This window comes from Ips typographus, linkage group LG15, assembly GCF_016097725.1.
Source record: "Ips typographus isolate SLU linkage group LG15, UJ_Ityp_2.0, whole genome shotgun sequence".
Lineage (NCBI taxonomy): Eukaryota > Metazoa > Arthropoda > Insecta > Coleoptera > Curculionidae > Ips > Ips typographus.
In genome coordinates this window covers 247,675-272,505 of record NC_138436.1, presented here as the reverse complement: position 1 = coordinate 272,505, position 24,831 = coordinate 247,675, and the positions used below count along the sequence as shown (strand labels likewise).

Sequence of the window (24,831 nt, the reverse complement as noted above, 5' to 3'; positions counted from 1 at the left end):
GCAAGACAGCAGAAAACTGGTGAAAATCTAGAAGAGTTTGAAATCGAAATTCGTCGCCTTGTGCATCTGGCTTACCCAGCCGTCCCGGATGAAGTCCAAGAAGAACTTGTGGCACAGTATTTTGTAGATGGGATTCGAGATCTGGAGGTAAAGAAATGGCTGAAGATGTTCAAAGGGAGCAACAACAGCGAATTACTGATTCGAGCGCTGGAAATTGAAGCTGCGTGCAATGATTTAAAGCCAGAGTCTATTCAAGAGGAAAGAGTACCGCCAGCTGATCATGTTGCTACATTAATAGATGAAATTAAATCAATGTTCGGCCAATTAGTGCAACAAATGGCAGCATTAGGAAATGGTCAGTCCAGACAGTTAGAACGGTCACGTCCGATCACGAGAGTGGAATGTTATCGATGTGGACGCAAAGGACACTATAGAAGGAATTGCAGACAACGGTCTTGTTCTCTAAACCCACAGTGTCGACGAAATCAGGACATCAGAACAAATCACCGGAACTCCTCTGCTAAAAGAAACATTACATGTTATATTTGTGGACGTAAAGGACATTACCAATGGAATTGCAGACAGCAGTCTCGTTTACCGACCCCGCGGAACTGGCGTAACCAGGAGCAGGAAATGAAGAATCCGGAAAGACATTTACCGCGATATGTAGAGGATCGTCAAGCTTTGGATAGTGACTTAAGGTACCGGAAAGGACAAATTCATAATGGTTGGAGGATTGGTCAAATCGCGATGGTGACGGATAAAGAGGCTACAAAAAGAATGAAGAGCTGCGTTTCTAAGGAAGACATAATAAAAGGACAGCGCTCAGACTCTGATTTGAAAGTAATCAGAAGATGGTTGGAGAAGGATTTGAAACCGGATTGGCAACAGATTTCCAGATATGGACCAACAGTAAGGGGTTACTGGTTGCAGTGGAATTCGCTTCGACTGCGAGATGACTTAATTACTCGCAAATGGGAAAGTCCAGACGGAAAACGCTTTGTTTACCAAACAATAGTGCCCAATTCCTGCAAAGAGAATGTGCTGCGAGAACTACATCACAGTCGCGGAGGAGGACACTTTGGAGTAAACCAGACTTTGGCTAGAATAAGAGATCGGTTTTACTGGATTAACTTCAGAAAGGACGTTGAGGAATGGTGTAAACGGTGCGACCAGTGTTCGTTACAGAAGGGATCCATCACAATTCGGGAACCTGAGAGAGAGAAGATGAAACCAAACAACGACCGTATGAAGATGACACTGGACCACAGACCAACTGGTGGCAATTATAAGGAAGGTGATGCTGTGTGGATGTTTCAACCCAGGAGGAGCAAAGGATTAAGTCAAAGATGGCAACGACACTGGGAGGGGCCTTACAATGTGGTAAAAAGGTTAAATGACGTCGCGTACAGAGTCCAACGCAGCCCCAAAGGCAAAATGAAAATTGTCCATCTGGACAGACTCAAGAAATACCAGGGATTAGATGAAGCGGATCGGGACGATCAGCTTTAAGAGGGGGGCAGTGTTACGGTCTGGGCCTACTATGCTCGATACTTCTTAACGAGCGCTCGCCTCGTGATGAAACCGATACGCCGCAATATCTGGCCGGGCGCGTATTAAAGTAGGCCACAGTTAGAAGGCGCTACCTGGAAGATTCTTGAATGGTCAAGGCAACCCGCGAAGCGTTTCGCGGTCATTCTAGAACGTGGTTTGCGAATATAAAAGACGCGGTAGTAGTTAGTTAGTTAGAGAGTGTAGTAGTAGTGAATTTGGGAACGCGGTAAAGTTTAAATAGTGGAATAATTGTGGAATTTAGTAGTTGAGTTAATTATTGTACGGAGTGTTTTAAAGTGTTAATAAATTTATTAATTGTTGAGTTAAACTGACTTTGTGTGAACCCACGGGAAAATCGTAACAATATTTATTACCATATCAATCTCACCAACATTAAAGAATGTTTAAGGACAACTGAAAAAACACTTTTACAAACCAACAAAACCTTAGACAATTAGAATTAACGATTTGTTTGATCAAGTGAATTCAATTAAATCATTTGTAAATCACTATACTACTCCTAGTAATAGAAGTAAAAGAGGTTTATTCAACTTCCTAGGAAAAGCTCACAAATATATGTATGGTACATTAGACGCAGATGATGGAGACCGATATGACGACAAATATATTAACATTCTTCATGAAAATCAATTAACAATTGATAAAGACATAACTGCCACGCAAACTATAGTTAAGCAGCTGACTGAAGACGTTGACTCTAAGTTAAGCGACATAAAAATAAATCAGCAAAATATACAAATCAAGATTAACGAATTATCACGTATGACCCAGTCTACAGGTACAACATTATACGTTATCACGTTACTTGATAATATTGAAAACAATCTTCGCGTGCTAAATGAAATAAAATCCAATGTTCAGACCGCGATCAGTTTTGCAGAAATTAATATAATGCATCACAGTATATTCAAGTATCAAGAACTGCAAAGCATAATTTCAAAATTGGAACAAAGAAATCGTATCCCTTTTGATAACATAATCAAGTATTATGAAGTTGCTTATACAGACGTGACAATAAAGAAAGACTTAGTTATTTTCTATATTGCAATTCCTTTAATTTCTGGAAATCCATACGAATTCTATCAATTGTATCCAATCCCAGTTAATAATCAATTAATGACCTTGTAGAATCGTTATCTTTTAAAGTCAGTAAACGATTTTTTCAATTCAAAGGAAAATTGCCAAAAGATTGAAGAAATAACCTTATGTCAAGCAAGTCAATTAAACAGAAATGAACCATGCGTTTTACAGACCATGAACCTTACCAGTCATTGTCCAATGATGTTCGTAAAGTACGAAAAAACATCAATTACCCAATTAAGAGATAATTCAGTGATAATAATTCCAACCTCACCTGAAAATATCTACTTTCAATGTCCCAATCAAAACACTATCGAGAAAATATCTCAAGCTTCATTAATATTACCTGCAGAATGCACAATAAAAATAAAGGACAATCATTACGATTCTCAGAGACCAAATACTGTTAATCTAAGATTGAAATTGCCATCAATTAATATTGATTAAAAATACAGAACCATTATTGTTAAAAGAGATCAATTTGGAAAATATTCACAATGACATAGATTTAGCGAAAAAATTGATTGTACACCCTTTAAAGAACATTGATGTTGAAACAACGAGTGTATCTGTATTTACTACATTATTAATTATATTGGTAATATTAGGAATTATAGTTTTAACTTACTATTATTGTAGAAAACCTAAAAAGGATGTAAAAGTGGACATACAATTAAAACCCCTCGAAAATGAAACCCCATTTTCTCAGTCTTAAGGAGGGAGGAATTATATGACCACTTATATTATTTTATCATTATAATATTGTTCTTCAGACGTTGCACCGTCAGCATTTACTGTAATCTATATAAATGATGCAGCGGAGCATTACATTTAGTCATAATTTCTGTCTTAACCAGTGCGGTAATACACATATTGCTTTTCGTAATTTCGAGTTTTATTTTTAAAAACGCTAGTTGCCGAAAAGTAAATAAAATTATATCATCATAAACTTATGTTTACAAAAACAAAGAGCTATTGAGATTAAATGCATCGTCAAGTGGGTAAATAAATTACTCGCATTGTTCATGCATTTCATGGAAATGTTATTAGAAACTTTAAATTAGTTTGGGTAAAAATTTAAAATGACTAATAATGGGCCTGTCCCACAATTTTTTTTTATTTCATAACTACAAAGACGAATTGAAAATATTATACCCGTATTTTTTTGTTTTCAAAAATATTAAGTCTAAATAGAAAAAAAATGATGATAAAAACTACATTAATCTCATGTTTCAAACGCCCGCCGCCGGTGACGTACTACACTATCAACCAATCAGCGACAAGAAGTGAAACAGTTGGCGTGCAATAGCCAATAAAATCGCCAGAATTATGTACGTCACATGCGCGCCAAAACAGATCTTTTAAATTTAATGGACAAATTCAAACTAATGTAGGAACATTTACGACCATAATTTTTTCTTCAAGAATATGAAAAATTAGTTTTTTGATCCTATTCTTTCGATTCCAGTCATTAAAACAAAAATGTATGATATGTGGGATAGGCCCATTATTAAATATAATATTAAACCTATCTTAAATGTGAAATTTGTGTAAGAAAGCAGTTAAATAGTTATTTGTATACCTAGGCCGTAAAATGGTATTTTTTCGGCCGAAAGAAAGTTTGGCAACAATCTTGAGGACGAAAAAATTATTTTACGGCCGAGGTGTACACAAAATTTTTTGTTCAAACGATATTTATTAAGAAATTCTTAATTTTTGATAAATAAAATGAGAAGGGTCTAGCTATCACGGTGACGTTTATCGTTAAGTTTGCTGGTTATGCAAATAAATTATACAGGGTGATTCCAAAGTTGGGGCTTTCCTTTCACCTACGAATAGGGCTTCAAAAAATAAGGTTTTTTTTCCTTTGACGCTTTTTCGAAATATGAACAATAACGAAGATACAGGGTGTCAAAGTTTTACTGAAAAAAAAACAAACACTAAAATAACTTTAATTTAATTTTAACTAACTACAGGTTATTCCTTATCAACAGACATGAACAAAAACAAAAAATTTCAGCCGCCTTTGAACTAAATTTTAATAATTTGACATTTTAAATTAAAACAGCATTTAATTTTAGGCACGCATTAAGACGGTTTTTATTTTTTTACTCGAAAGCGTTGCGTCGTAGCAAAAAATAATAAAAGGTGTTTTATTTTTAGAATTGAACCAGGAATTCAATAATAAATTTTATGTTGATTATTTCCTTCCTCTCAATTTTGACCAATCGCTATCAAGAATTAGTATAACAAATGTAAATTTTAAGTGGAAAAATCACTTGTCAACAACTGTCAACTTAGCTGTCAGCAGTTTTTCCGGAAAAAAATTCGAAAAAATTGCACACTCCTCACAACAACATAAAATAGTGTTACCCTTTCTAGCTTGAAAGTTATTGTTCTTATTGTTTTAATTAAAATAAAATATTTATTTAACTCAGGAAATAATCTTAACTTCGGGATGCCAGACTGTTTTTCTTTGGTAAAACAGCCAAACCTTGAGTTTTACAGCACACTATAAATCCAAATGATTTATTTTCTGGCTAAAAGCCTGATGACATGAGTTAATAAACCTGAAAGAAAATAAATGTCTGTCAACGCTGAAAATGTGCTAAATGAAATGCACCTCAACAAGGAAAAACTGAAAAACCAACAGGGAAAAACAACAACTCTCAACACCAGAAAAGTACACCAGTACCATAATGTTGGTACTATCTCAATGAAATTCACATCATAGACTAATTCGGACCTGCTGAGTCCAAATCTGGTCTCAAATTGACAGTAAGTGGTACCATTTCCGAGTTAACCTAAAAAAAACCCATTTTTACGCACATTTTACGTCATAGCTTCCTTATTAAAGCCAATCTGTCACTTTGACACTATAAGTTATTTTTCTACTACCAATCCAAAGGTATTTGCACAATCAAAGTCAAAATTAAAAATTCAAAATTTTTTCCAAAAAAATCTAAAGGGGACCCCTTTGAAAAATTTCAAAATTTTAGTTTTTATTTTTTTATAATAAAACGGCACATTTTACAAAAAAATGGTACATAAGAAAAAAGTTGCGTCTCATCGAGGTCCACACCCAGTAAAATTTTCAACTCGATCAATTGATCCATTTCTGAGATATTTAGGAAAATGTCCGAAAATTTTAAGTCAACTTTGACGCCCTCTATCGGCCAAACGGTACAACTTAGCGATGCGCAGTTTCCACCAATGGATAGCCCCATTCATTGGATATCTATAATCCTATTATGTGTCTGTAGTAAATGTTTTAAGTAACTGAGTTATTCAGGATTGAACAAACCGATGCACAAAAATTTTGTCAAAAAGAGAATTTTTGAAGCCATACATGGGTTCCATATATGAGTACCATAATTTTGGTACTACCTCAATGAAATTCACATCATAGACTAATTCGGACCTGCTGAGTCCAAATCTGGTCTCAAATTGACAATAAGTGGTACCATTTCTGAGTTAACCCATAAAAACCCATTTTTACGCACATTTTACGTCATAGCTCCCTTATTGAAGCCAATCTGTCACTTTGACAGTATAAGTTATTTTTCTACTACCAATCCAAAGGTATTTGCACAGTCAAAGTCAAAATTAAAAATTCAAAATTTTTTCCAAAAAAATCTAAAGGGGACCCCTTTGAAAAATTTCATACAAAGTGTTCCCCGAGGAAAAATCCCTAACCCTGAAATGAACTGTTAAAAATTTCGGCTCTGAAAAAAGTCTAAGTCGAAAATAAAAATTTCCAAAAAAAAAAAAATTCTACAGAGTTCCCGATCAGGAAAACAAAACAAAACCCTAAGGAAAGCTGTTCCCTAAAATTTCACTCTGTAAAATAAATTCCTAACGTCTGGAAATTAACTTTGAAAATCTAAACTGCCTAAAAATTTGACTAAGTCCAGAACCCAAAAATAAAATGAAAAAAATCACATAAATTCCAAAAACGCTTTAAAAGTTTCTTACCGCCCTCGCACGTTTAAAAAATAAATAAAATTATAAAAAAAAAAAAATTAAAAATTTATTATTATTTTTTATTTTTATTTTTTTTTTATTTATTTTATATAAATTTTAATTTTTTTATTTTTATTACCTACAAAATTTTGTCTAATTACTTCAAGTGGTTTGACCAAAATCATTAAATTTTTATTTTTTCAGTTCATATTTCGAAAAAGCGTCAAAGAAAAAAAACCTTATTTTTTGAAGTCCTATTCGCAGATGAAAGGAAAGCACCAACTTTGGAATCACCCTGTATATTATCATATTATCATCATCAGGATACTACTTGAGATATTGATATGAATTTAGTATAAATAAATAAGTTTAAAACAACAGTACACAGTATCAAACAAATTTATGAAATTTCAATTTCTTAACCAGTGTATCAACTATTCGCACTAATGGCATTCTTTGAGAACTTGTGGTCCTTCATTAAAAGTGGAAAAGTTATTATTGAGAACCAAATCGACTTTGGTAAGTACAGTATAAGTTGCCAAATAAAACTCCAATTCTAAAAGTGTAATTTTTTAGTTCTTGCAATGGGTACTCGGTACCGTGACACAATTATAAGTATTTCTCTAAGATTATCGTCAACATTTCGAATGTATACGTAGGGATGTTCAGCCCTGTATAACTAAAAATGTGTTATTAATTAAAACAAATATGTATTTTATAAATTATTAATGTTTTGATTTGTTGTTACCACTAATTCTGTTGCTTTTAGAGGCAATTTGGTTTTTTGGAAATACGTTCGTACCGGTCGATTTTTAGTTTTGTATGCGGTTTTTTTTAGTTTAATTGTTTTCTTACTTAAAATTTGATGCACAATTCAAAAATAAAATAAAAAATAGGTAATTTCATTTCAAAAAATGAAATGTGTTTATTTATCCACTTTCCAGTTATCCACAGTCCATTCAGTGATATCATATTGAACCGCCTTCATAAGTCGTATTTCATCGTTGAATGTTAAGCAGGGTTTTACACCAAAAGTTTTACTTGAAAGAAATTGGACACATTTATTTGATCAAATTTTATGCATCAAATAAATTCATGAATTTCTTGGTTTCGTTTTACCCCTATCAAACTTTTATGTCATTATGTCAAAGCTGTCAATGAAAACAGTTTGACCAACCAAGAAGATTTTTCCTACTTTGTTTTCTTATTTTTCTGGTTTTTTTGAATATTTTGAAATCTCATAATCGCCTTGAATACTGTATTTATGTATTGAATTCTGCAGCTTCAACTGAATACTAATAGTCAGTCTCTGATTTTAACCTCACTTTACTTTTCGTTTTTATCTGTTGGCAGTTGGCATTACGCAAAACGGCAAGTTTGATCAAATAAGTTGGATGAAAATAGAACCTGTCCTATATTTGGTGAAAAATTTGAAGTAAAATTATTTGAAGGTAAATTTGACATAAAATTTTGTTTTACACTGGTATAATTTGTCCTTGAAGCAGCTTCATGAATTTCTTTGACATCCAAGTGCGATGTAAAACCTGCTTAAGAAGGTTTCAGAAGCTTCTGGAACTTAAAAATGGCTGCCAGAGGCATCTGGCAGCTTTAAGACAGTTTTTTCAAACTTAAGAAGAAGGCACATTAAAAATAGTTTTAGCAACCTTAAGAAGGTTTCAGAGACTTTTGGCAACTAAAAATGACAGTTTAAAAGCTTCTGGAATCTAAAAATGGCTGCCAGAGGCCTGTGGCACATCAAAAACCGTTTTAACAGACTTATGAAGGTTTTAGAGGCTTTGGGAAATACAAAATGGCTTCTAGAGGCTTCCGGCACTATTAAAAGTCTCTTGGGAAGCTTAAAAGGGTTTCAGAGGCTTCTGGAACTTAAAAATGGCTGCCAGAGCCCTCTGGTAATACAAAATGGCTGCTGGAGGCCTCTAGCACAGAAGCATCTGGCAGCTTTAAAACAGTCTTTACAAGATAAGAAAGTTTCAGAAGCTTCTCGAACTTAAAAATGGCTGCCAGAGGCCTCTGGCACTTTGAATACAGTTTTAGCAACTTTAAGAAGGTTTCAGAGGCTTCTCGCAATACAAAATGGCAGTTTAGAGGCTTCTGGCACTATTAGAAGTCTCTTGGGAAGCTTAAAAGGGTTTCAGAGGCTTCTGGAACTTAAAAATGGCTACCAGAAGCTTCTGGCAACTTTAAAGCAGTCTTTCCAAGCTTAAGAAAGTTTCAGAAACTTCTAGAATCTAAAAATGGCTGCCAGAGGCCTCTGGCAATACGAAATGACTGTTTAGAGGCTTTAGAAGAGTCTTTATAAGCTTAAGAAGGTTTCAGAGGCTTCTGGCAACTAAAAAATGACTCGTAGAGGCTTCTAGAAGCTTCTGGCAACAATAAATTGATATCAGTTTTCGAGATATATAAAAAAAAAACTAAAAATAAATCACAACCAACCAAAAATGGCCATAAAGGCACAATTTCAGTCGGTTGTTTCGAAATCTGGAGGTTACGGCCCTGAAATTCGTTGTGTAGGCAATAAATTTAAAATCCAGGGACGTATTGCACAATATTCGCAAAAAATTCTGAATGTAGACAAAGAGAGAAAACTGGTTTAAGTGACACAATGGGCCTGTCGCACAATTTTTAAACATGATATAATCAGATACGATATTGTGTGTGTTACAGAAAAAGACAGTAAACTCGGATCACTCCGATCAGCCCGGATCAGCTCGGATAAAAACATCCATTAAAGATAAACGTCTCTACCTTGTCTTTGGATCAACATAGATGTTGCGGAAACACGTTTCCACAACCGACTTTTCAATTCAATGAATTTCTGTTTAACGTCAGATTACAGGTAATCTCTTATCATTTATGGCTGGCCCCTCCTCCCGCTTCGATTTAGAATTCAGATCAAAACGAAATAATACAACATGGCTGCCACCGTGTAGTTTTTTGCTCAATAATTTCCCTTTATTAGATCTTTTGTGTAACACGATACTTAGGAATTGAAGCCATATCGCTGGTATGTGTCTCGTGTGTGCATAGCAGTAGTCCCACCCTAGAAGAAACACCCCTTAGAGGAAAACGGTTCTTATTTTGTGCTTGCTGCGTTTCGTATTGAAAAGCCAACCGATAAGTATCTAGAATAATCTAGATCTGAATGGTACGTAGAAACACATAACTCTCCCCATTTTATTACTAAGGCAGTTTCACATCACTATCACAGTTTTGGTATGTTTTAAAGGAATTACAGCACTTTAACAGGAATATAAGAAAAATCGTGTTATCCACACGTTGTGGTATAAAAATTCTCCATGTAAACCCAGTTCAACAGAGCAAATATTCACAAAACACTTGAAACCAGTAAAACCAAGTGAAAAGTGTTGCAAGATCAAAGTCTACTTAAACTTAGTGATGCCAAATAGTGCGGATAATTAGTGACAGTGCAAACCTTATTGGATTCCAACACTTGGACTCTTTTAGTTGTAAGCTGGGATGGTGTATGTTCAAAATTACTGTTGATAAGCGACTCAGTCAAGCAGGTTATTTGGCTAAAAATGGTTATCATCTTAATATTTCAAGTGGAATTCAAAGATATAATTTTATCAAGCTCTCTGATAAAATTATCTTATCTTTCCTGTAAATTACTTTAAGGTAAAACTCTGTTGACTTTGGAACCCTCTAGCGGGCAAAATTATGAAAATTGATCAAAATCACGAAAATTGTGTTAAAAACTAAAAAATAACAAAATTATGAAAATTGATCAAAATCATGAAAATTATGAAATTTTGTTTATTTTTTAGTTTTTAAACCAATTTTCATGGTTTTGAACCAATTTTCATGATTCAATTCCATTCATTTTCATTTTTCATTTTTTTTTTTTTTTTTTAATTTTTCCATCCTGTGCATTGAAGCAAATTAAAAATTTGCCAAAAATGCCCTTTCTGTCGAAATAGCATATTTTTTGACACACGTCGCTTTAACCCTAAATTACTCCCTTATTTGACAAGTTACGTCAAAATGTCATAGAAAACAAAAGATAGTGCAGATTACAAGCTTTCCAAAAATGCCCCCGCATGAGTTGATTGGTCATACCGTTTGACCGCTAGAGGGCGTCAAAGTTCCTTCACCATAAAATCACATATTTTGTGACACCCACTGCTTTAATTCTAAATTACTCCCTTATTTGACAAGTTACGTCAAAATGTCATAGAAAACAAATGATAGAGCAGATTTCAAGATTTCCAATCATATCCCCATACGAGTTGATTGGTAACACCGTTTGGCAGCTAGAGGGCGTCAAATTTCCTTTACCATAATATCACATATTATATTGTAAATATTTTTTAGTCAGATTTCATGTAAATCTTAATCCGGCCGAGTTTCTGGCAAAGAAATGGTTAAAATGTTTAATTTTAGGTCTGACTCTGTTAGTTTTTGAGATATCAAAAAACCGACTGCACCAGCGTCTTTTCCGGGAAATTCTAACATAAAATGACACCGAGACGTCAACTGTAACTTGACAAATAAAAAAAGTTGTATTTTTTGACATTTTGCCATTTTTAATTTTCTGTCAAAATATTGACTTGCACCTCATTTTAAAGGAAATTTCACGTGGTTTCAGGAAATGACAGACAAAATGGCTTTTGATGCCGCCATTTTTAATTTTCTGTCAAAATATTGAGTTTGCATTCTGAAGGAAATTTATCACAAAATCACATATTTTTTGAACCTCTATGTTCACCCGGTATAACAGTAGGAAAGTGCGTCCACGTGCTATTTTAGCACGTTTTCTAGTACCAAAGCAAATACAGACATTATATTATCATATTAAGGTCCTTTGGTGTAAATATGTCCTTTGCATTGGAACCCTTCTGAAGTAAAATAAAAAAAATTGCACTTTTTGTAAAAATAGCATATTTTTTGACACACGTCGCTTTGATGTTAAATTACTTTCTTACGTGACAAGTTACGTCAAAATGTCATAGAAAACAAAAGATAGAGCAGATTGCAAGCTTTCCAAAAATATTCCCGCATGAGTTGATTGGTCATACCGTTTGACCGCTAGAGGGCGTCAAAGTTGTTTCACCATAAAATCACTAATTTTTAGACACCCGCTGTTTCACCCTAATTTACTCTCTTACTTGACAAGATACGTCAAAATGTCATAGAAAACAAAAGATAGAGCAGATTTCAAGCTTTCTAAAAATGTCCCCCCATGAGCTGATTGATAACACCGTTTGGCCGCTAGAGGGCGTCAAAGTTCCTTCACCATAAAATCACTAATTTGCTGACACTTAGGTGACTCTGGTACAGTTTTGCTTCAGTGACATTTTGCCGTCAAATGTCAAATAAGCGAATTAATAAGTTAATTTTTTTCAGTTGGTTTAAGTAGTACAAAAAGAAAAAACTAATCTTCTTACAGAGCTAATGGTAATTTTTTAAAATCAGAAATAAGCAAATTTCGTTACTTACACAAATGGTCACTTTCACACATGTAATTTTTAAATTTTACTGTATTGAAGTGATGGAAATATAAATAAACCTTCACTTAAATTTTTAATAGAAAAATACATTGAGAATGCTTTAATTTATGTACTGTAATTGTTATAAAATTCACTTTCCGCATCTGCTTCAAATACATTTTGCGTTTCTAGAGCTTATATAGAAACCATTTTTTAAACCACAAAATGGGTTAGTTTTATTGAAGAGATCCAGTTTGAAGCCTAAAATAACCTCAAAACCAAAAAAAAATAGTAACAGTAAACGTGAAATTCAAATTTAATTATTTTTAGTCTTGTTACAGAAAAAGTAATAATATCATTTTAAAATTAGGAATAAAAGAATCCGTTTACTTACTCAACTAATGATGATTAAACATGTAGATTTTAAGTTTAACTATCTTGGGGTCATAACATATAAAGGCTCACACAAAGGTTATTCTTAGGGTCACTTAAAATTTCAATAGAAAAATGCATTGTGAATGTTTTAACTTAACTTGCTGTAATTATTATAAAACTCACTTCAAGCATTGTTGTGAAATATAATTATTCTTCAAACACTTTTCTTATTAAGTTGGCGTATGACAGACACAGCCAGAGTTGCCAGATCGGTCGACACCATTTTCCCAGTCAAAAAACTAAATTTATTTCTTAGATTATACTTTGTTATTCATGAATAGAGTCCGGATTAAAAAGCACTAAAGTCGTGAAAACGAGCGCTTAAAAAGCAATATTATTTTCTTCAAAAAAGCATAAAAATCTGTAAAAAAGAACAAAACTCTTTCAGAGATGCAAAATTTTTTTTAAATACTTCTAGAAATTTTTTGAAGATTTCAAATTGCATTAGAAGCTTACGGAACATTTTAGACTCTTTTGAAAACTTTCAAAAGTTTTTTGAACTACTTGGGAGCATTGGGAAGGTTTTTGTACTGTTTAAACAGGATATTGAAGGTTTTGGAATGCTTTAGAGGCATTTGGAATCTCTTACACGGTTCACAAAATTTTTTGGAAGCTTCCAAACTGTTTTAATATCTTCTGGGAGCTTCTAGATTAGTTGAAAAGCGTTTGGAATCTTTTAGACTGTTCTAAATGATTTTGAAAGCGTCTAGACTGTTTTGAAACGCTTCCTACTGCTTTAAAAGCATTTTGGAGTTTCTGTAGTGTTTTAAAATCATTTTAGACTACTTTAGGAGCATTGAAGGTTCTGGACTGCTTTTAAAACATGTGAATTTGAACTTTTGGAAGCTTTTAAACTGCTCTAGAAGCATACGGAAGCTTTTAGACTGCCTTGAAATTTTGTGAGAGCTTCTAGACTATATTTTGCAGTTTCTGTAGTGTTTCAAAACCTTTTTAGACTACTTTAGAAGCATTTGAAAGGTATTTGGGCAGTTTAAAGAGCCTTGAAGGTTTTGGACTGCCTTTAAGACATTTTAAACCTTGTATTAGACGGTTTCAGAAACTTTTGGAAGCTGTTAAACTGCGTTAGAAGCATACGGAAGCTTTTGAAAGTTTGTAGATAAATTGAAAAGCATTTGGAGGCTTTTAGACTGTTTTAGGCTGCTTTGTAAGCTTTGCAATGCATTTTAGAGGTTTTATCGAGGGTTTCATAGTGTTTTGTAATGTTTTTACATTTTTTTAGACTTCTTCTAAGGGGGGTTAGGTTAGGTTAAATTTGTTTCAAATATCTCAATATAGCAATTTTTGTCAAAGCAGTTATTAGTTTAGTTTCATTTTAACAACTTGAAAAGCTTGTTTTGTAAAAAACTAGTTAAACCATACAAAAATAGTAGTAAATAAGCACAAAAACTAAAATAAGCACAAAACGAAGAAAAAAGCAAAAATCTGTCAAATGACGCGTTTTTGCATAAATCGTTCACACATTAGATGTCAAAGGTTGGTTGCTTTTATTATTTACAAAAAGCAAAATTTCTAGAAATCCGGACTCTATTCATGAATTTAAATACATGTCATTAGTCCTTCTGTCTTTCTTTGTTTCTTTCAAACTGTCACTTTTATTTTGTTTCTTTAAAAATGACAGCTAGAAGATATTCATTAAAACGTTAAAATCTAGCCCGAAATTCTGATCTTATATTAACTAAAGACCATTCTCGTTCAAAAATCACAAATAACCGAAATATTAGTTCGGAAATAAAGCATTGCAAGTGAAGAAGCTTTTTAAAGGTGTCCCAATGTGACAGCTCTTAACTTTGTTTTTGTGACAGCTACGAGGTTCGTTCAAACGTCAAAATGTAGCCCAAAGCTTCCATTTTCTTTTCTTAAGGGAGAGTTTTTACAAAAAAATAAACTACTGACTGAGAAAACCGGCCTAGAAGACTAGTAATCTTTAGAGATTTTGAAAGTATAGTACGATCCTCATATACTCAAACTGTTCCAAAAGGACGTAATATGTATAATCAATTCCACCGTTTGTTAAATTATTTCTGTCTGTCAACTGTCATTATTCTTTTGTTTCTTTAAAGATGACAGGTAACTTTATTAGACACGTACAGTTTTCTTTTTTTCACTATCATCCGAGTCGAAGACGAGGATTTTTAAAAACACTCTCGCTCATGCTATTTGTTAAAACAAATTACTTAGAAACTCGTTTTTCCGAATTTTTCCGGAAAAATTAAATGCACCAAGGATATTTATCCCCGAATAATATTAAAAATAACGAAAACGTATTTCTGTGTTGAGATTCTTCACGAACGACCACAACTACTCAAAACACTTTTACGTTTTTTGACATTCGTGTCTGATGTCAATTATTTTGACAGACGACTTACGCCAGTGCAGAAAATAAAGTAGACAATGAACAATTAAACTTAGAACTGATACAACAACATTTTTGACGTCACAATGACGTAATTTGACAAATGGTCAAATTATGAGAATACGCTGAAGTTGAGTGCGAGAAACTAAATTCAAAGTTTCCCCAATATTATGCGTCGTTTAACGTGTCAATACAACAGGACAATCTGACAAGGGCAATGGATCCGGCTATATGGCCCGCAGGAACCCATGTAAACAAATTTTATCATGGTAAAAAACTTCCTGCCCCGATGGCTAAGAAGGGTGACTGACTGAATGGCTTACAGGCTGGCGTTGAGGTAGGTGGTGCCTCTAATTTGGAGTCTTCTTTAAGCACATCATCACTATCATTGATGCATCTGAATATACAGTGTTTATCAAATAAGTTAAGTAGACTTAACCTTTTTCTAGAAAAATTTATATATAGTTTTATATGTTTATCGGAGCATTGGCTTGATGGCTCCTCTCTGGAACATGCAAACCTCTATGGCTACACGTTGGCTTCTTATTATTGTCTTGTAGAGGTTAGTAATAATCGTAAAGCCCCCGTAAACTGGTTTTCCGATTCCCTTCGAAGCAAACGCGATCTATTGTCAACAATAAAGATGTTTTGTGATAAAAAAAATGACCCATATTGTTGACCCAGATATTTACAAACAGCTGAAACGTGAATATGATAAAGAAATCTCAATGGCGAGGCGAACGACCTTTAATCACTTTACTGGCCAGTCTAACAATAAAAATAAAGCTTCTTGGAAGTTGATTAACTTTGAGCTTAATAGAAATGTATTGGGTAGTAATTGGAATGCGATGGATTGTGAGGGACAACAGGAATATTTTTACAATTATGTTTTTTAAAAAAAAGTGAGAATTGTTCTGTGTGTAATTTTGTAATGGTATATGTGTGATGTATAAGTTTTATGAGTGCTAATGTTATATTTTAGGCTATTGTAATTGTTGACTTGCTGCACATACATTTCATGTATAATGTTGTCAAATAAATAAATCTAAATCTATGGTTCTACCAAATTACGTCATAGTGACGTCAAAAACGCTCTACTCGCTCCATGGACCTTGAAAACGAATGCGACCCTTATAAACTATTCTGCCAATTTTTTACCGACGATTTCATTGATTGCTCATATAGTTTTTCAAACCAACTTATACGCAGAACAAAGGCAAATATCAACTGGTGAATCTTACAAAAGGACTGATAAAAATTAAATAAGAGCTTTTACTAATAGCGCATAGTGGTACAAATAGAATACCATCAGTTTTTGTAAAACATATTGAAAATAATTAATATATTGTAGAATATAAATAAATCCTACTCGTAAATTCAATAGTTTATTAAATTATTCAGGATGACAAAATAATAATAATAATTTAGGATTTTAAACCTAACATAATACATAATCATTCTGTTCTCAATCGAAAAAGTGAAAGTTAACCTCTAACCTCTCATCTGTCTATATCGATGACAGTGACATAAGTCGTAGCATGACGTTGTTGTAAGTGCGTTCGGAAACCAACAGAGCAGCGCGAGTACTACAATATTTGAAATAATATATCATCAATTTTAGATATAAACTGGCGTCTGTCAATGGCGCAGTCACGGGGTCGGTGGCGGAGGAATTGGTTGTTGTTGTTGTTTTTCTTGGTGGTTGTTATTTTTTTTTTCTTTATTCATTATAAAAAAATATATTTTAGGTACACCTACACTTTAAGACGACTCTTTCATAAATGTTCTTGACGTTTCCTCTCCCACAGTATTCCTTAGCTGAGTTCTCAAAAGTTGCTCCGTTGGTATTGATGTGCTGTGGAATTCTCCTTCGTCCTGTACTCTTCCTGAAGCAGAACTTCCTGAAAAGAACTTGAACACTGAATAAGTGGATCTTTGAAGATGGTGCAACGAGTCATATATTTCTTCACCAGATTACAGTAAGTTAGCTTAATTTAGTCCTATTCCTAATGCTTGAGAGATATACCCTATTATTGCCTTCCTTATTAAGCGAAATTCACGTAAATTGCTCATTGTACCCTTCTTTGGCACCATCGTCTAAGTGGAAACGCTTCACCTAGGCTTCATCTCATCATAGTGTCTTCTCTTGGCACTGTATTCTCTAAGCGGCAAACTTCATCGCTTAGCTTCATTTCCTCATACTGGGTCCTTCTGCGTGCTTCTTTAGTACACCTATCCTCTGGGACATGTATATTTCTTTCTAATTAACGTGAGCCCATTTGAAGATGCTTCTTCAGCTCGATTTATTAAAAACTCCGGGTGCCCACGGGTGTAAGTAGAACCGTCGTGACGGGACCCATCTGAAGATGTCGGCTTCTCCAAGACATCAAGCTAGTTCGTTTTTCAACAAGGCTGTAGCAGTTGATCGATAAACGCAACAAGATTGCCAGGTGGACCCTAAAAAAAGTCATTTCCGGTAGATTAAAGAAATGGCAAATAAAATAGCGTCCCAGATTGCCCTTTTGAATTTAATAATCGGGAAAAAATTTGATTTTTCTTGACAGTTTAGTAAAATATGGCTCCTCCACCAAACTGACAAGAAAAATATAATATTTTTAATTATTTTAATTTTTTTTTTGGACAAGTTTGTCAAGAAAAATGTTTTTTCTCGACGTTTTATAGAAATATGGCTCCTCCACCAAACTGACAAGAAAATATAATATTTTTTATAATTAATTTTTTTTTGACAAATTGCCAAAAAAAAATCTTTTTTTCTCGACGTTTTAATGAAATATGGCTCCTCCACCAAACTGTCGAAAAAAAAAATGTAATGTTTTCTTTTCTCTCTTCTTTTAATTATTTGAATTTTTTTAAAATTCATCTTTTCCGTCAAACTTTTCTTGGTTTTGTTGGGATATTTTTATTTATTTTATTTTTTTATTTTTTCTAGGTTATTCATCGTTTATAATGAGAGACGTGACGTCAAGGTCGGCTCAATTGGGCATTCGACCCGGTGGAGGTGAATTCAAGCAGTGGATGAAAAAAAAATCGAAACGAGAAAAAACAATTTTCTTGACAATTTTTCAAAAAAATAATTTTGTCTTGACAGTTTGGTGGAGGAGCCATATTTCATTAAAACGTCGAGAAAAAAATGTTTTTCTTAACAATTTCGCAAAAAAAAAAATTTGTCTTGACAGTCTGGTGGAGAAGCCATAATTTCACTAAATTGTCAAGAAAAATCATTTTTTTTCTTTAAAATTAGTATTAAAACCAAATGTAAGGAAAATATTAATAATTTTTTAACAATTTGGCGGAGGAGTTGTAATTCATTAAAATTGTCAAGAAAGAGTTTTACAGGCTTCCTGACTGATCCTGACACTTTTTTGCCTTGTAACTCCTTAAGGAGGCCCTTAAGGGCAAAAACACTTGAATAGAATATTGTAGAGGATGAAATTTTCTACAACTTTCATTCTCTTCACTTTTTTGTAACTCCTTAAACAACGTAGCTACGCCCACTCAATAGCGTTTTTTTTTCATAAAAATTGTGTCGTGACAATAGAAAGTAGAATTTTTAGAAGAAGAGAACTTCCTAACTCTCTCAAAAACCTTAGTTGGGAACTGTCAAATTGTGACATCTTTAACATTTCTAGTAGAGTTACACTGTTGTATTTCATGTCAAATATATCGGTTATTTCTAATTTTTTAAATGAGATTGTGTTTTGAAAAAAAGAAAACTGTACGTGTCAAATAAAGTTACCTGTCATCTTTAAAGAAACAAAAGAATAATGACAGTTTGAAAGAAACGGAAAAGGGAAAGGTAGATAATTAATTTAAAAAGATAGAGAAAGAGCAATGACAGTTGACTGACAGAAATAACGGTGGAATTGATTATACATATTACGTCTTTTTGGTACAGTTTGAGTATATGAGGATCGTACTATACCTTCAAAATCTGTATAGGTTACTAGTCTTTTAAGCCGGTTTTCTCAGTCAGTAGTTTCTTTTTTTGTAAAAACTCTCTCTTAAGAAAAGAAAATGGAAGCTTTGGGCTACATTTTGACGTTTGAACGAACCTCGTGGCTGTCACAAAAACAAAGTTAGGAGCTGTCAAATTGTGACACCTTTAAAAAGTTTCTTCACTTGCAATGCTTTATTTCCGAACTAATATTTCGGTTATTTGTGATTTTTGAAAGAGAATGGTCTTTAGTTAATATAAGATCAGAATTTCGGGCTAGATTTTAACGTTCGAATGAATATCTTCTAGCTGTCATTTTTAAAGAATTTCTAATAAATTGAATAACAAAGTATAATCTAAAAATTTTACTTAACTTTCAGATACTTGATGTTTTGAAAGTTTCTCGAACTGGGTAGAAGATACCGGAAAATTAACTTCAAAATTGGATTTCCTGACCCCGAATTAGTCGAAAACGAGTACAAACTTGACCCCTCTAACTTAATCCAAAATGGCGGAAATTTGCAAATGACGTTTCAGACGGCCATTTTGATTTTTGAAAAAATCGAGTTTGGGCTCGTTTTCTACTAAATCGAGGACGAGGAATCCGATGGTGACGTTCATTTTTACCTAACTTCTTTGGAAATTTGATTTTTTGTAAGTTTCTTGAACTGGGTGCAAGATACCGGAAAACTGCCTTCAGAAATGGATTCCCCGACCCCAAATTAGTCGAAAACGAGTACAAACTTGACCCCTCTAACTCGATCCAAAATGGCGGAAATTTGCAAATGGCGTCTCAGGCGGCCATTTTGAATTTTTCTGAAAAAATCGAGTTTGGGCTCGTTTTCTACTAAATCGAGGACGGGGAACACGATGATGCCATTCATTTTTAGCTTACTCCTTCGGAAATTCGGTTTTAAGGAAGTTTCTCGTTTTTTGACTGGGAAAATGGTGTCGACCGATCTGGCAACTCTGGCTGTGTCTGTCATACGCCAACTTAATAAGAAAAGTGTTTGAAGAATAATTATATTTCACAACAATGCTTGAAGTGAGTTTTATAATAATTACAGCAAGTTAAGTTAAAACATTCACAATGCATTTTTCTATTGAAATTTTAAGTGACCCTAAGAATAACCTTTGTGTGAGCCTTTATATGTTATGACCCCAAGACAGTAAAATTAAAAATCTACATGTTTAATCATCATTAGTTGAGTAAGTAAACGGATTCTTTTATTCCTAATTTTAAAATGATATCATTACTTTTTCTGTAACCAGACTAAAAATAATTAAATTTGAATTTCACGTTTACTGTTACTATTTTTTTTTGGCTTTGAGGTTATTTTAGGCTTCAAACTGGATCTCTTCAATAAAACTAACCCATTTTGTGGTTTAAAAATGGTTTTTATATAAGCTCTAGAAACGCAAAATGTATTTGAAGCAGATGCGGAAAGTGAATTTTATAACAATTACAGTACATAAATTAAAGCATTCTCAATGCATTTTTCTATTAGAAATTTACGTAAAGGTTTATTTATATTTCCATCACTCCGATACAGTAAAATTTAAAAACTACATGTTTGAAAGTGACCATTTGAGTGAGTAACGAAATTTGCTTATTTCTGATTTTAAAAAATTAGCTCTGTAAGAAGATTAGTATTTTCTTTTTGTACTACTTAAACCAACTGAAAAAATTAACTTATTAATTCGCTTATTTAACATTTGACGGCAAAATGTCACTGAAGCAAAACTGTACCAGAGTCACCTAAGTGTCAGCAAATTAGTGATTTTATGGTGAAGGAACTTTGACGCCCTCTAGCGGCCAAACGGTGTTACCAATCAAATCGTGGGGGGATATTTTTGGAAACCTTGTAATTTGCACTATCTTTTGTTTTCTATGACATTTTGACGTATCTTGTCAAGTAAGAGAGTAAATTAGGGTGAAACAGCGGGTGTCTAAAAATTAGTGATTTTATGGTGAAGCAACTTTGACGCCTTCTAGCGGTCAAACGGTATGACCAATCAACTCATGCGGGGATATTTTTGGAAAGCTTGCAATCTGCTCTATCTTTTCTTTTCTATGACATTTTGACGTAACTTATCACGTAAGAGAGTAATTTAAGATCAAAGCGACGTGTGTCAAAAAATATGCTATTTTTACAAAAAGTGCAATTTTTTTTATTTTACTTCAGAAGGGTTCCAATGCAAAGGATATATTTACACCAAAGGACCTTAATATGATAATATAATGTCTGTATTTGCTTTGGTACTAGAAAACGTGCTAAAATAGCATGTGGACGCAATTTCCTACTGTTATACCGGGTGAACATCGAGGTTCAAAAAATATGTGATTTTGTGATAAATTTCCTTCAGAATGCAAACTCAATATTTTGACAGAAAATTAAAAATGGCTGCCTGGAACGCCATTTTGTCTGTCATTTCCTGAAACCACGTGAAATTTCCTTTAAAATGAGGTGCAAGTCAATATTTTGACAGAAAATTAAAAATGGCAAAATGTCAAAAAATACAACTTTTTTTATTTGTCAAGTTACAGTTGACGTCTCGGTGTCATTTTATGTTAGAATTTCCCGGAAAAGACGCTGGTGCAGTCGGTTTTTTGATATCTCAAAAACTAACAGAGTCAGACCTAAAATTAAACATTTTAACCATTTCTTTGCCAGAAACTCGGCCGGATTAAGATTTACATGAAATCTGACTAAAAAATATTTACAATATAATATGTGATATTATGGTAAAGGAAATTTGACGCCCTCTAGCGGCCAAACGGTGTTACCAATCAACTCGTGGGGGGATATTTTTGGAAAGCTTGAAATCTGCTCTATCATTTGTTTTCTATGACATTTTGACGTATCTTGTCAAGTAAGGGAGTAATTTAGGATTAAAGCAGTGGGTGTCAGCAAATTAGTGATTTTATGGTGAAGGAACTTTGACGCCCTCTAGCGGCCAAACGGTATGACCAATCAACTCATGCGGGGATATTTTTGGAAACCTTGTAATCTGCACTATCCTTTGTTTTTTATGACATTTTGACGTATCTTGTCAAATAAGGGAGTAATTCAGGGTTAAAGCGACGTGTGTCAAAAAATATGTTATTTCGACAAAAAGGGCATTTTTGACAAATTTTTAATTTGCTCCAATGCACAGAATGGAAAAATTAAAAAAAAAAAAAAAAAAATGAAAAATGAAAATGAATGGAATTGAATCATGAAAATTGGTTCAAAACCATGAAAATTGGTTTAAAAACTAAAAAATAAGCAAAATTTCATAATAAAAATTTCATAATTATGAAATTTTGCTTATTTTTTAGTTTTTGGGCCAAATTTCGTGATTTTGATTAATTTTCATAATTTTGCTCATTTTTTAGTTTTTGAACCAAATTTCGTGATTTTGATCAATTTTCATAATTTTGCCCGCTAGAGGGTTCCAAAGTCAACAGAGTTTTACCTTAAAGTAATTTACAGGAAAGATAAGATCATTTTATCAGAGAACTTGATAAAATTATATCTTTGAATTCCACTTGAAATATTAAGATAATAACCATTTTTAGCCAAATAACCTGCTTGACTGAGTCGCTTACCAACAGTAATTTTGAACATACACCGTCCCAGCTTACAACTAAAAAGTCCAAATGTTGGAATCCAATAAGGTTTGCACTGACACTAGTCATCCGCACTATTTGGCATCACTGAGTTTAAGTAGATTTTGATCTTGCAACACTTTTCACTTGGTTTTACTGGTTTCAAGTGTTTTGTGAATATTTGCTCTGTTGAACTGGGTTTACATGGAGAATTTTTATACCACAACGTGTGGATAATACGATTTTTTTTATATTCCTGTTAAAGTGCTGTAATTCCTTTAAAACATACCAAAACTGTGAAACTGCCTTAGTAATAAAATGGGGAGAGTTATGTGTTTGTACGTACCATTCAGATCTAGATTATTCTAGATACTTATCGGTTGGCTTTTCAATACGAAACGCAGCAAGCACAAAATAAGAACCGTTTTCCTCTAAGGGGTGTTTCTTCTAGGGTGGGACTACTACTATGCACACACGAGACACATTCCAGCGATATGGTTTCAATTCCTAAGAATCGTGTTACATAAAGGATCTAATAAAGAGAAATTATTAAGCAAAAAACTACACGCTGGCAGTCATGTTGTATTCGGTACTTCGTTTTGTTCTGAATTCTAAATCCAAGCGGGAGGAGGGGCCAGCCATAAATGATAAGAGATTACCTTGCAATCTGACGTTGAACAGAAATTCAGTGAATTGAAAAATCGGTTCTAGAAACGTGTTTCCGCAACATCTATGTTGATCCAAAGACAAGGTAGAGACGAGTATCTTTAATGGATGTTTTTATCCGAGCTGATCCGGACCTGATCGGAGTGATCCGAGTTTACTGTCTTTTTCTGTAACACACACAATATCGTATCTGATTATATCATGTTTAAAAATTGTGCGACAGGCCCATTGTGTCACTTAAACCAGTTTTCTCTCTTTGTCTACATTCAAAATTTTTTGCGAATATTGTGCAATACGTCCCTGGATTTTAAATTTATTGCCTACACAACGAATTTCAGGGCCGTAACCTCCAGATTTCAGAAACAACCGACTGAAATTGTGCCTTTATGGCCATTTTTGGTTGGTTGTGATTTATTTTTAGTTTTTTTTTATATATATCTCGAAAACTGATATCAATTTATTGTTGCCAGAAGCTTCTAGAAGCCTCTACGAGTCATTTTTTAGTTTCCAGAAGCCTCTGAAACCTTCTTAAGCTTATAAAGACTCTTCTAAAGCCTCTAAACAGTCATTTCGTATTGCCAGAGGCCTCTGGCAGCCATTTTTAGATTCTAGAAGTTTCTGAAACTTTCTTAAGCTTGGAAAGACTGCTTTAAAGTTGCCAGAAGCCTCTGGTAGCCATTTTTAAGTTCCAGAAGCCTCTGAAACCCTTTTAAGCTTCCCAAGAGACTTCTAATAGTGCCAGAAGCCTCTAAACTGCCATTTTGTATTGCGAGAAGCCTCTGAAACCTTCTTAAGGCGTTTTAAACTACACATAAGTTTTTGGTGTTGCCTGTCCTTTGTTTGTTCCTTTCTTTGTTTCTGTACTAAACCTACATGATTTAGGTCTGTCTTTTAATTATATTATAATTAAGTGTTTTTATTTATGTATATGTGTTGTAATAATCATATATCTGGAGTCAGTTAATGTGTTAAGCTAATTTTTTTTTGTGAGCTAAATTGTGATATGTATTCTACACCCTCAGTGTAGCCACTATGTAAACAGGAATAATAAATTTTTAGAGTCCTGAGGATGACCACCAACAGTGGTCGAAACGTCGACTCGTGGTAGACAATAAACGTCTGCTTTTTTCTGGCCTAATCCAACCAATATCACTTAAGAAAAAATACCTTACAGAGGCTACTACCAACCAACTACAAAAAAAATGGGGGTTCACAATTCGTAAGCGGGGGTCCACAAACATTTTTCTGTTTAACTGTTTACAATGTAACATGATAACCATAATAACAGTGTAATAATTACATTTATGAGGAAATAAAACAAAAGAAAACTACGAAGGCGTAGAAAGGTCACAAACTTTTTTTTTTTTTTTTTTAATTCCGACTTTAAACTCAGAATTTACATTGTCACATTGCAAAAGCTCTTCAAACCAAATTAGTGAAATTTGTTAATTGCAAACACACTTCAAAGAAATTAGTCAGTTTGGTTACATTACAAAGACTCTTCGAACCAAAATTGTAGAATTTGTTAGTTTGATAACATTGCAAGGACATTTTTGAACCAAATTACCAAATTTTGTCAGTTAAGCAACATTAGGCACTCCAATGAAATGTCAAGTACAACTGATTGAAACTTTTGGCCGTGTTTGCCCTTCTAAAAGTTTAAATCCAGCTGTTTCTGACATTTCATTGGAGTGCCTAATTGCAAACAGTCTTCGATCTAAAT

At 33.5% G+C, this 24,831-nt stretch overlaps 1 protein-coding gene and 4 long non-coding RNA genes across 8 annotated transcripts in view; 4 read left to right on the top strand and 1 right to left on the bottom strand.

Moving 5' to 3' along the window:
* LOC145738161 (ribonuclease P protein subunit p40-like) overlaps nucleotides 1–24,831 on the top strand; it is a 58,330-nt gene that overhangs the window by 20,893 nt on the left and 12,606 nt on the right. The window lies entirely within an intron of this gene.
* Nucleotides 5,630–23,149, bottom strand: LOC145738168 (uncharacterized). Of its 3 annotated transcripts, none has more exons than XR_014180616.1 (4): nucleotides 23,036–23,149; nucleotides 22,443–22,974; nucleotides 16,654–17,352; nucleotides 5,630–6,091 (listed from the first exon to the last, which is right to left on the bottom strand). It is a non-coding gene; the product is annotated as an uncharacterized LOC145738168 (long non-coding RNA). The 3 variants fall into 3 exon arrangements; XR_014180617.1 differs by lacking the exon at nucleotides 23,036–23,149 and having other exon boundaries at nucleotides 22,443–22,736; nucleotides 22,789–22,921; XR_014180615.1 differs by lacking the exon at nucleotides 23,036–23,149 and having other exon boundaries at nucleotides 22,789–22,927.
* On the top strand, nucleotides 6,802–7,538 carry LOC145738321 (uncharacterized). The gene is made up of 2 exons (XR_014180709.1): nucleotides 6,802–7,137; nucleotides 7,195–7,538. It is a non-coding gene; the product is annotated as an uncharacterized LOC145738321 (long non-coding RNA).
* Nucleotides 8,671–18,411, top strand: LOC145738170 (uncharacterized). 2 transcript variants are annotated; one of them, XR_014180620.1, is made up of 3 exons: nucleotides 8,671–9,784; nucleotides 16,704–16,874; nucleotides 17,846–18,411. It is a non-coding gene; the product is annotated as an uncharacterized LOC145738170 (long non-coding RNA). The 2 variants fall into 2 exon arrangements; XR_014180619.1 differs by having other exon boundaries at nucleotides 8,671–9,788.
* Nucleotides 23,065–24,462, top strand: LOC145738172 (uncharacterized). The gene is made up of 2 exons (XR_014180622.1): nucleotides 23,065–23,193; nucleotides 24,168–24,462. It is a non-coding gene; the product is annotated as an uncharacterized LOC145738172 (long non-coding RNA).